This window comes from Enhydra lutris, unplaced genomic scaffold (genome assembly GCF_002288905.1).
Source record: "Enhydra lutris kenyoni isolate GAN:26980312 unplaced genomic scaffold, ASM228890v2 scaffoldscaffold23, whole genome shotgun sequence".
Lineage (NCBI taxonomy): Eukaryota > Metazoa > Chordata > Mammalia > Carnivora > Mustelidae > Enhydra > Enhydra lutris.
The window spans coordinates 13,343,413-13,356,494 of NW_019154107.1; the positions used below are offsets into that span (position 1 = coordinate 13,343,413).

The 13,082-nt window shown below is 37.0% G+C and overlaps 1 protein-coding gene across 1 annotated transcript in view; it reads right to left on the reverse strand.

The window, feature by feature from the left end:
* Positions 1–13,082, reverse strand: part of LOC111150534 (dystrophin) — a 2,087,545-nt gene that overhangs the window by 475,047 nt on the left and 1,599,416 nt on the right. The gene's annotated exons all lie outside the window — the stretch shown is intronic.

Consider the following 13,082-nt stretch of genomic DNA (forward strand, 5'->3'; position numbering starts at 1 on the left):
TTTTACCCTGGGGCAAGGCCAGATGATGCTTCTCAGAGAAGGTGGGTTGACCCAGGCTTAAAATAGGAGTTAGCCAGGTAGAACAGGAAGAAAGGCTATTCTGGGCAAAGAGAACCTCTTCCTTTGACCTGGAAAATGCCTACTTGCTATTGAATATTCAGTTCCGTATCTTTTACAAGAAGCTTTTTGTGGCAACCTCTTAATATGCAAAACTTTCTAACGCTTTCCCATGGAAAAGTAGAGTTCATGTCCCATCTCTTTAAATGTGGGCTCTGTGCTGGCTTGACTGAAAGAGCATGACAGCCAGGGGCGGGGGGAGGGGGCACCTGGGTGGCTCAGTTGATTAAGCGTCCGACTCTTGATTTCAGCTCAAGTCAAGATCTCAGGGTGGCAAAATGCCCCACATCAGGCTCTGTGCTAGGCATTGAGTCTGCTTAAAATTCTCTCTCTCCCTCTGCAAATCCTCTCTCATTCTCTCTCTATCTCAAAAAGAACAAAAAAAAAAAAAAAAGAAAAGAATAGGACAGATGCAAAGCTATGCTAGGTTTTGGCCCAGGCCTTAAGACACCAGCAGCTTCAGCTTCTTGTCCCTGGGATGGCTGCTCTGGGAACCCAAAGATTATTCTGTGAAAAAGCCCAAACTGCCCCCTGGAGAGACTCACATGAAGAGGAACTGACAGCTAGCACCCATTTGCCAGGCATGTGAGTGAGCCCACTTGGAAGCAGATCCTCCAGCAGCCGGGCAGCCTGACCCAGCTGACATCATGAGAAGCAGAGACAAGCTCTCCCCACTGACCTCTCTTCAACTCTAGAGTGACTCACAAAAAGTGCAAAACTGTATTAAGCTTTTGAATTTGGGGCTGATTTGTTATGGAATAAAGGGTTACCAAAATACTTCCCCTGGTCCTCCCAGAAGGTGTACAGGAGGTTCCACTCCTCTGGGAGACCAATGGAGTTTGCACTCACCTGAACTATATCCCTTAACTCCTTGGTTAGATCTCTCTGTTGTCCTGCCCCTGGTCCCTCTGGTATCAAGTCCTCTGTGGGGTCAAGTACAGCTCTTACCAACCTTTGGATTCTCAAACATCTTTGCTGATCTGTGGCAGATCTAACTCTCAATGGCTGACCTTAGAAGTCATGTTTGGGAATCCACTCAAAAAGTATGCTTCTCCTGTCTGTATACCTTGCATGAATTAAACATTTCTTTTAGGTCATGTGTAGGAAATGAATCTAGAGTTGTCTAACCCATTTAGTGGTTGCATCCAAATAATGACCATTGGTTTCTACTACCAAACAGAAAATGTTGACACCTTCCCACAGCCAGTAAAAATGCTATCTATACTCATTCCAGGTATTAAAACTGCAATGTACAATAGTTTTCCAAACATTTGTGAAACTACTGTAAAAACTAAAAATAGAATTTATGGAGTAAATCATTGGGAGGAATGCCTGGTCAAGCAGTTCATAAATATCCAGGTCTCATTCTATTTGGGGCTACGGCCTTGAATTGAATCCAATATTGACTTGTTGAATTGAGAGCAAAGGATAGAAGTGAAATGTGGTCAGCTCCAGAGATGAGGGGATATGCTACTTTCTTCAGAGAAGTCCTTTTTCTCTAACTCCCAAAGAATAATATATTGTAAAATGTGGTGGAGGTGAATAGAAATTAGAGAGGAGAAACTAAAATCTGAAGAGAATTTAAAGATAACATTTATAAAGACTCAGATCATTGCTAAGTCATCATCATCATCGTCATCATCACCATAATAATAATATTGAAGAGTCAACTTGTTAATAGAACCCTCAAGGACAACCACAGATGCAGGAGCAAACAAAAGTAATTTGTGGCTTTCTCACTATCAGGAAATAGACGTTCTTCCATCTCGACTAATATGATCTCCAGTGGGGAATGATTTATTTCTCTCGCATTCATGAAACTCTCTTTCATAACCAAGTGTAATGGCTTCTTTTACCTCTATGGGGAATGGCTGATTTATGCATAGACCTTTGCTCAATAACCTTTCTTCAAAGATTGATGCCGTTAAAAATGAAAAAAGATGTGAACTTTTTGACATTTTATTTTAATGTAATTTAGAAAACCATGTAAACTGCAAATGGACCTCATGCAGAATGAAAATCACATGCTGATCACCGAAATTATTTTGAATACTATTCATCTTTAACTAATACCTGAAATGTTTTATTATCAGAATTAGGAAAGGCACAAGAGACACCAAGAAAGTTCATTTCAAAAATAATTTGTAAATACAAGATTGAACATCCTCTTATTTGCTCCCCCCAATTCACACTTTTAGAATTTTCTAACTGGAAGTGGGTGCACTGCTACCCACCACATAAAGGAGTATCTTTTTTTTTTTTTTTCCTAGAGGTTCTCCTCTGAAAGACCACTAGCCCTCAAAAATAGATCCTTCAAGGTTGGAGGAAGGGAGGAGGAGAAAGTGACATGATATTCTTTGAGTTTTTTGAGCTCAAACTTTGCTGGACCCTTTCTGTTCTTGTTTGGAGAAGGCCTGAAATGACATAAAGCTCTGGCAGAGATCAAAGAAAGTGAAATGACGAGTCCCAGACTTCTTGTTGTCTTCAGTGCTACTGCTTCATAGGTTACATTTAAAAACAACTATATTGCGGGTGGGGGTGGGGCGCCTGGGTGGCTCAGCTGGTTAAGTGTCTGCCTTCAGCTCAGGTCATGATCTCAGTCAGGGCCCTGGGATTGAGCCTTGCATTGGGCTCCCTACTCAGCGGAGAGTCTTCCTCTCCTTCTCTCTCTGCTCCTTCCCCCTGCTGCTCTCTTGCTTGCTCTCTCTGTCTCTCCCAAAAGAATAAAGTCTTTGACAAAAATAAAAAAAAAACAACTTTATTAATTTTATTAGCATAGCTATAAGCCATTGATGTGTCTTCCAATGTTGTCAGACTGGAAAAAACAAACTGCTTTTACTAAAGTGTGTTTCAGAGAATCCTGATACCTGGTATCTGGTTGAAAGAGAAGGGCATGTAAGCTAATAAATATTTTTCCTTCAAGGAGGGCATTATGAAAGATAAACTACCTTTTTAAAATTTTCAGTGTAGTATGTTTATCTTCAAGAATGGGGGTGTAAAGGTTTGTTTCTACTTGAAGAATTTAGTTTTTCAAACATGTCAATATTGACATTTAAGAACTAAAATCTATCGAAGATTATTAATCTGTTCTTGGTTAGACAAGATAAGGCTTTTTGTTTTTTAAAAATCAGAGTTCCAACACTTATGTGCCAATATTTCAGACAGTTTCATTCATGCATTCATTCATTCTTATTAAGTAGTTTCTCACTCAAATCAAATGAAGAATTGTGTCCATAAAGAGTCTATAGTGAAATAAGCAATATAAGAATTTATTTATAAAATACATTTGTATATACAAGGCATCTCTCTATATAGTGTTATTAGTATTAACAGGTGTGTACATATCTGTAGAACCTGATAACAGTAATTATGTAATAATGCTAGCTATGTTTAACTGGTTTCTTATATGGCAAATACTGTTTAATGCACTTCACATATATTGATTTGCATCACTCTCACAACAACCTGATGAGGCAGACATTATCATTACCCCTGATTTACAGCTGTATAAACTGAGGGCAATTAAGAAATGTGTCCACAGTCAGTGAGTATCAGAATCACAATTTAAACCCAGGTAGTCAGGCTTTAAAGCCCATACTATTAAGAACTATCCTCTCCAGCCTCTCAGATACAATATAGAAAGCACTAAACTTCATTGAAAGTGAGTATGGACCCTGGGAAACAATCTGGGGGTTTCAGAGGAGGGTGGGGAGAGGAGGTATCAGCGTGATGGGTATTGAGGAAGGCACATACTACATTGAACAATGGGTATTATACTTAACTAATGAATCATTGAACACTACATCAAAAATTAATATGTACTATACAGTGGGTAACTGAACATAATAAAAAATAAATAAAATTGGACTAAAAAATAAAGTGCAGAGAAATACCTGTGGAAATGGAAAGGGGGGCAAGATGTCTTCCACCTGGGGGACTAATAGAAGAAGGGAGGGTTTCCATATGGCTTTCTTTGACAAGTAGGTAGTATCAGGGTAGACTGAGATGAGGAAAAGGAATTCCAAGGCAAGAAACAAGGTCATCAAAAGAAGCAAAGGAGTCTAGCTAGCTGTGCATTTTAGTAGGAGTTGAGGGTACATGGAGAAGAAAATATATAAGATTAGAAATGAAGATTGGGAGCCCATTCTGGAGGGCGAGATGAAGGCATGTGCAGAATATTCTGAAGGGTTTGAGAAGTCCTAAAAGGTGTTTGAACAGGAGAACCATGTATTCTTTCATTTGACAAATATTTATTGAGCACCTATCACATGCTGGGCATTGTCTTGGGCAATGGGAATCTACAAGGGAATAAGGTAGATAAAATCCCTCCCTGTACAGAATTTCTAATCTATATATAATCCAAGATACGCCTTAGGAAGCTTCCTTTGAAATGGCAATCTGCAAGCTGGACTGTACCCACTCAGATGGCAGAAAGGAATGGAGAGCCGTGATCAATCCTAGGAGCATGAATTTGAGTAGTGGTTAAGAAACTGGAAAGAAAGCATTGGGTGCAAAGGATTTGGGGGTGCATAAAATTATCTAGAAAATGAACTAGAAAGTTGGGCAACAAGTGAAGAGATGTATGAAGGACTATTTGGTTTAAAATCTGACAGAAAAGATGGTGGTGTGATGAATGGCGGGACAGGAGGTGAAGACCTGATATCCAAGATATGGCCCATTTGGGTCACATTAAGTTTATGATGTCTGTGATACATTTGAGTAAGAAATGCCCCACATACAGTAAGAAATATGGGACTGATACAGGAAAGAGATAAAAAAATCTTCAAATCATTGGATTAAAGGAGGGTGAAGGACAGTTGCTAGTCTAATACCTACAACATGAGAGACACTTAATAACTATTGACCATCGAATGAAGAGAGTGAGATTAATGAATGCAGAAAAGACAGCCCGTAACTGGTCCTCAGGTAAAGAAAGAAGAATGAGTAGAGAGGTAGGAGAAAATTAGTAGAACACAAAACCCCAGCAAGTCAAAAGGCAAGACATTCCCCTGAAAACTGTGGAGGGCAATAATCACAAGTGATGCGGAGATTTCTAGGGCAGGAAAGACTTGGTGAAAGCCTTTGCATTTGGGAGTTACAGTGGTTTCATAGAGAAGTTTTTCAGTTGAGAGGTCAATGTCGAAACTAGACTGGAAAAGGTAAAGGGAAGTTGGATATTTAGGAAGTAGGATATTTAGGAAGTAGGAATGTTTCCATTAGTCCACAAATTTCTATTAGGTGAATTCTTTGAGACTTACATGTTGTTATGTTGTATCTTTGCCTGGAAGGCCAAGTCAGTTTAGAGGAATGAGAAGAGGAGTAAGGTGAGTTGAAGGTCAGAAGGTCAAATTTAGGTTCAAAGAACTGAATTCTCTGTATATAGAGGTGTGACCTTGGCAGAAGTTACCCAACCTCTCAAAGCTTTGATTTTTTTTCATCTGTAAGAAGGGTAAGATGATAGTACATCATGCAGGCAATGCACCCAATACATTGCCTAGCACAGAGTACTATTTCTTTTAAAAAAGTGAGTTATTACCATTATCTATCCTAATAATTGGATGAGTACATTGTGTTATTCATCTCAGAAAACTAAACATTTACTTCACAGGCTCTTATTTTTAACTATTTCCCCCCAATCTGGTATGATGAAACTCACATTTGTTCATTTTCAAGGAAGGAGCAATAGCTACATTACTATAACATCTTTAATTTTACCCTCCTCAACTGAAAATAAAAATAATAAGAGTACCAATACCAGAGGTTTTCTGAGAGAATATCAGAAAATGAAAGTAAAAGTGCTTAATCAGTTATAAAAAATGAAAAATTTAGAAATCCTTATTCTCATTAATTAATATAACTTTGATCCATTGATTTTAAAGAATATATTATTAGTTTTATATATTCAGTTGGACTTTTGTCTAATGGTAACTCATATCATTAATAAGGATCTTTCACTTGAGGAAAGCTTTCTCAAAGTGCTTTTATATTTATTACCTTATAAGATCCTCACAAAAGCTCTGTGAGGAACAAAAGACAATGGCTATTAGGGGCTATCAAAATTGACTTTTCAGTATTCACAGTATCCTCTTTCCTTTGTGGGCCTTCCTTTTAGTTTGTATATCTAAAATTATAGCATCCTAGAACTGAATTACAAAGTTATTCAATTTAGTGCTTTCCTTGTATCAGTCTAGATAACAGGTAATTTCAATGGCAATATCCAGAACAATAGGTTCTAAAGTTTTCAATATGTTCAATTAACATGTTAACATACATAAGAGACTGTGGTAACATAACCCCTATAACCAAGTGACTATACTCATATTGCATTAAACTGATTATGTTTCCATCATTGGGCAAAGATGAATTCTTATTTTCTATAGTTAGTCTTCCTTTCTATAGGAGATAAAACACCAGTCTTGAACATTTGTCTTCATTGACTCCTTCTTCTAAACTTTGAATTATTTCATTGTTTCTTTTTGGATTATCTCTGTGATCTACAGGAATTTGAGGGTCTAAACCTAGAACATGAGAAAGTTCTGAATGTGATAAGACGACAAGCATGGGGCTCCTGAATCTATTTGTGCGTACTGCAATTCATAGTACTGTGGAAGCATATGACCTTTTTATACTAGCTACATGAGAATAAAAGGAAAACATAATATCTGCCATGTTTGTGTAAGAGAAGAAACAAACTGTCTTCATTGGGAAGTTTTTCAAGATCTTGGATTCATTACTCAAATTACTTTTACTTTTTCCAAGGTAGGAGTTTTACACTACAGCTTTGCTACTGCTTTGCCTTTTTTCAAGGTTAAACCATTGAAACCATCCCCATAGCTGTGCCCCTTTGAATAACATAGAAAATGGCATCACTTAATACTAATTCTGTGCTGGAGTAAGTGGTATTTTGGTGACCTCTATGTGTATTTCTGAATGGACTGTGGAGAAAACCAAGTCATGATTCATGTGTAAAATCACGTATTTCTCTGGCTGCCATGTTAATGTCCTTCAAGTTTGTATTTTTGACCTAGAACTTGTATCTACTCCGAATTTTAGATCCACATTCACAACTGTTTAAAGGAGGTGAGAATTTCACCTTCATGATGCACAAACACCTCCAAACTGACCACATTCTTGACTTCCCTGTCCACAACTGGCTGCCCTCTTGATTTCTACAACTCCGTGAAGGCACTCAGTCACACCAAGTGGTAAGCAGTCAGTGACTCCTCATCATACCTCAGGATGTTCCCTCACCTCTGCGTCCCATAACATACATGATGCTGTTGACTTTCACCTCCAAATAGCTCCTACATTGGTTTCATTTGTTCAACCTCAGCACCTTAATTATTATTTCTTACTGGAACAGTACAGAAAAACTTTCCAACTATGGTTTCTAGACAGTTTTTATATCCTTCAATACATTCTCCTCTCAACAACCAAAGTGATCTTTCAAAAGTGTAAGTCTGGTTAATCTATTTCCTTGCCTAAAACTATATTGTAACTTCCCAGAGACTAAAGATAAAGTCCCAACTCTTAAAGGTAAGTGGCCAAATGGATAGAAAGACAGCTTATGTATATTGAGCCCTCTGAGTTCAACACTCTGCCCCTCAAGAGGGAATTTTACAGTATCCTATTATTTAATCCTCACAAATCCTGTGAATGTTATACTCACTAGCAGAGAAAAATGATTTAGACTTAGAGGTTAGGCAACAAGTAGGAGAATAAGTGGTCTTCCTGCCTACAAGGCCCATATACTATTTACTATATCCTGATGTTTTTCTACATAATTTAGCCCCAGCTGTCATTTCTGATCTCACTTCTTATAACAACAATACTCCAGCCACACAGAAGTACCTTCAGATTTTCAAACTCCCACAAAGCTCAGGACTTTGAACATGCTATTGCCTTTGCCAAAAATTTTCTTTTCTACTCTGTATACCTAGCTAAGCCCTAACCCTTTCTTCTAATGTTCTCTGAGCATAGGTTCTCAACATTGTCTAGACATCAGAATCATGGGGAGGGCATCAATCTCATGTGAATCTCTACAGGTTGGAACCAAGGAATTAGCATTTTTAAAAGCTCCTCCTCAGGCACTTGGATGGCACAGTTCATTAAGCATCTGACTCTTGATTTTGGCTCAGGTCATGTTCTCAGAGTCTTAGGACTGAGATGGGAGTTGGGCTCCACACTCAGTGGGGAGTCTGCTAGAGATTCTCTCTCTCTCTCTCCCTCTCCTATTGTCCCTCCCCTCTGAAATGAATAAATAAATCTATTTAAAAAAGCTCCTCCAATATATTAGGTAGATGGGAAAACACTGTTCTAGGTGAGTTTCCTGGCCTCTTTGGAAGGCTTAAGCATAATCATCTGTTTTCACTAGACCCCGTCTAGCCCTCTAACACTGATCATACTACTATAATTTGCCTTGGCATATGTATTTTCACCTCTGGAATATAAGCATTCCAAAGGCAGATGTCATATTCTACTATAGAGGCTTTTGAATATATCCAGTACGCACATTCTCATTCTCTTTCCCCTCCTCTCCCTCACATATGTACAGAGCTGAAACCAAAGTTTCACAAAAAAACCCTGATCCTTCCTTAAGAGCGATGGAGTCTGTCATTTCCTATTCTATTCTGCTAATTTAATTCCTTGCTATTTAAAAATTGTGATGCTAAGTAAAATAAATCAGAGAGAGAAAGACAAATACTATATGGTCTCTCTTTTACGTGGAATCTAAAAAACAAAACAAAACAAAATCAGCTCACAGATGCAGAGAATAGATTGGTGGTTGCAAGAGGCAGGGAGGGGGGTGGAGAAATGGATGAACTGGGAGTTTTTGGTTTAAAAAATTAAATAAAAGTAAAAAAATAAAAATTGTGGATTGATGCTCATTAAATTGATTACACAACCTAATACTTTGTCTGAACTGTGTTTAAAAAATATCTCTGTAATCATGTTTGTGCCAGTCCTAACACACTAGGCAGCTAACAGGTGTTTACAACAGATTTCATGGTATAGTCAAAGTTCTTAAGGAAATTATGTGTGTGTGTGTGTGTGTGTGTGTGTGTGTGTGTGTATATATATATATATATATATTTTACATATCCTAAACAGTAGGCAGCATCACCAGGCAAAAGAAAAATATCATGATTAACTTTCATATTTTTGAAAAACCAAAATAGAAAGATTAAAAAAAAAGTATAAAATTCAGTTCAAATTATAGCAACAGAAAGGAATACACAAAGGGTTTCCTTTTCTTAGAATTAGGGATCCTCAGATTACCTCTCTATTCTTAGATGTCCCAAGAAAGATGACAATCCAATTTATTCAGAATACTAATCGTGTTACTAAGATTGTATTCTTCCTTCTTCCTTTGGAATTAACCAGCAAGCCAAGATTTTTTTGTGAGAAACACTAAAGAAGCTACTTCCTCAATTTCTTTTTTTAAATGTTATTTGTTTTATTTTTTATTTCTTATTTCTTTCTTCCTCAAGGACAACAAATATACATACATTGGATATCCTTTGTCCCACATCTATACTTCTCCAATTTCAATAATGTACTAGAAATCTAAGCTTTCTTAATCAATTTAGAGGTGCATGCTGATGTACAATTCAAAGTTTATCAAACTAGTCTCTCTGGAAATATTTTCTTTAATAGAAGAGAATTTTTATGATGGGGGTGGGGAAGGAGATACGGGTGAAATGCATGAGCTTAGAGAAGAAACTGAATTTAGAGCTCTGGCCTGAGACAAGATCCAGATCACAGAGGAAGGAATCTTAAATATTAATTGCTCATAGTTTCTCTTGCTGAGAAAAAGATCTTAATTACACCTTTTAAAAAATTTATTTATTTATTTGACAGACAGAGATCACAATTAGGCAGAGAGGCAGGCAGAGAGAGAGGAAGGGAAGCAGGCTCCCCATTGAACAGAGAGCCCGATGCGGGGCTCGATCCCAGGACGTGGGGATCATGACCTGAGCTGAAGGCAGAGGCTTTAACCCACTGAGCCACCCAGGTGCCCCTTAATTACACCTTTATGACCACCTCTCTCCACCATGTATCCACAACCACACACCTTCTTTATAAGCTGGTATTACAATGATCTCATAGGGGTGCTTAGCCAACCAGTTAAGATTGGCAGAATTCTTATGGAATATTAGCAAAGATACAGAGTCTTCTCATTTTTAGTTTGTTACCCACGGTTTTATGTTAGAACTTGGAATTCAGGATATCTTAATTCTCTGGGGCCCAAAGCAGAAATGTTTTGGACACAGGAAGTATCTCATTCAACTATGAATATAATTCTTCATTTTAAAGATAAATTTGCAATGTAAAAATTCTCAGACTGTCACCTCGCAGGGCTCTATATGATATTCTATAAAAAAATATTGGCTTTAAAATTCCAGTTAGACTGTCAGAAATAACACTATTTATAAGAAAAATCTCCTCATCCTGAAGTGTAAGGACAACTGTAATGCCCTTGCTTTTTGTAAGAAAACTAAATAAGCATTTTTTCTAATATGAGGAAGGAATCTTAATGGCTTTTAGAGTGAAATTACTCAGATTAATTCCATTCAGGAAGCATATGCTTCATAAAACATGTATTCTTATAGAACCCATGAATTGTGATTATTGCTGAGAGAATTAAATATCCTATGAAGTAGACTGTAAATAACAGTGATACTCATTCTAACAAGAGCTGGGGGGTCTCCATATATAGAAGAATTGATTGACAGTCATAAAGCAAAAACATATCTTCGAAGGTTTTCACACACAATGCCCCCCCCACCCCGTATCCATTCAGCAGCATTTGTACGAAGCAAAACATCAATGCTTTTGGGAAGACAGATGTATTGGAATCTGCTGGGAGAGCTGATGCTCTGGCTAGGCATTTGGAGTTTCCTTTTTTAATATGTAAGAATTATTTTTACTCTACAACATGAATCAAACAATGAACATAATGCTACCAGCTTCTTCAAACAAAGTGAAAAGGCCTATTATTACACTTTTTTCCTTCATGCATATTATAGAAAGTTTCTTTTGTTCAAAATTAAAAAAAATATCTTCAGAGGGGAAAAAAAAGCAGAGAGTTCCATTTAGCTGAAATACTGAAATTGCATGTAATCTCTGAAGATATGTGGTTATATTTACTTTCAAGCTTGGCATTTCCATTTGTTGCTTTAAAACCCCAGTACCTTAATTCGAATCTATCACTTGAAATGTGCCATTAACAACAATAATCAATAGTTTCAGTAGTTTCAAATATTTTCCATGACATCTCCAAATCTTTCATCAAAAGACTGTTATCCAGTCATCTAACTGAAAATCAGAGCTGGCTATAAATGTCATTTCTATCCATAAAATGTAGTTTCAACCTCAGGCAACTGGAATTTATAGAAAGCCCAGTATTAACATGGAGGGAATGAGAAAATCGTCTCTGTTTTATTTTTTTATTTTATTTTATTTTTTTAAATATTTTATTTATTTGACAGACAGATCACAAGTAGGCAGACACGCAGGCAGAGAGAGAGGAGGAAGCAGGCTCCCTGCTGAGCAGAGAGCCCGATGCGGGGCCTGATCCCAGGACCCTGGGATCATGACCTGAGCCGAAGGCAGAGGCTTTAACCCACTGAGCCACCCAGGCGCCCCTCGTCTCTGTTTTAAAATAGTGTTGAGATCTCAGCTAGTCCTATTGTAGTTAAGTGGGGGGGATGATATGTCTAAGGTTTTCAGGAACTCTAGGGGAGCTTTATATGGCTTTTAATAATAAATATTTCTTATGAGTACTATAGCATAAACTAAGAAAGTGTCCTCTGGGGGGAAAAAAAAAAGTGTCCTCTGCATAACTTTCAACTGTTTTTGAAAGGGAGATTAGAGATCCAAACACAAAATGCAGTTTATTCTCCATTCTCCCATAGGAAATATAGTTTAAAAACATGGCAATCTTTTTCTTTAATCATTCAGAATCTTGCAGTTTCTCAGACTTTTCACTGTATAGTAACGCAGATAACATATAGGAGATACACGGTTGTATCTTGGCCTTCAATCCGACTTGTTCACTAATTAAAGGGATGTTTAATTAAATCCTTATTATAAAATTATCTCTTGGATTATTCTTCCTTCTCAAAGTATTCTGCTAAAAAACTGACTTAAGGTTTTATTATTTATCTACCACAGCTGCTGAGAATATGTGAGCCCACATATTTATTAAAATTCTAGGTGGCTTCATAGGTACTTAAAGGGAGAAATACAATTTTATTTATGAAATAATGTAAGTTAAATAAGTTACAGCAGAACATTTTCTACCCATTCATCTAAGAGTGACCAAAAAGTCTAAGTTTGCATAGTTTTTACACTCTTGAGCCATGGGACATATCTACAAAGATAAAAGCAGGTATCGCTCTAAATGAGCTACTTCCAATAATGAAACTAACTCAACACACATTGTGGAATAAAGTATCCTTTGAAAACAGAAAAAAAAGGAGGAGAAGGGAAACAAGGAAAGGACGAGGAGAAGAAACATTGTTTATTATGGTCGGATTGTGGAAGTATTTTTCAACCTAGTATACACCATCACCTTTTCTCATTGTAATTTAAGTATATAGAAAAAAGAAGTCCAAAAGCTTGATAATATTATTTTGATACTCTAAAGTTGACTTGAGATATTAGTAAAGTTCCTGTATCAAGTCAGAAAACTCAACTATACCTAACAAAACTCCATAATAGTTCGTAAAATTATGTCAGGCACTGAGAATAAAGTTAAGGGCCTCCTTGAACCAAGACATCATTTAAACAAAACTGCCCTAAACTTCTGTTTTCACTGTTTATGCATATGAAACTTTATAGGAATAATTTTTGTTTCCAGGAAAAACAATTGTCTGAATATTGTATGATCGTTAACTATGACAAATTTAGCCATCTCATTTTTCTTTTTACAGAAAGTGTTGGGAAGAAAGCTACAAAAT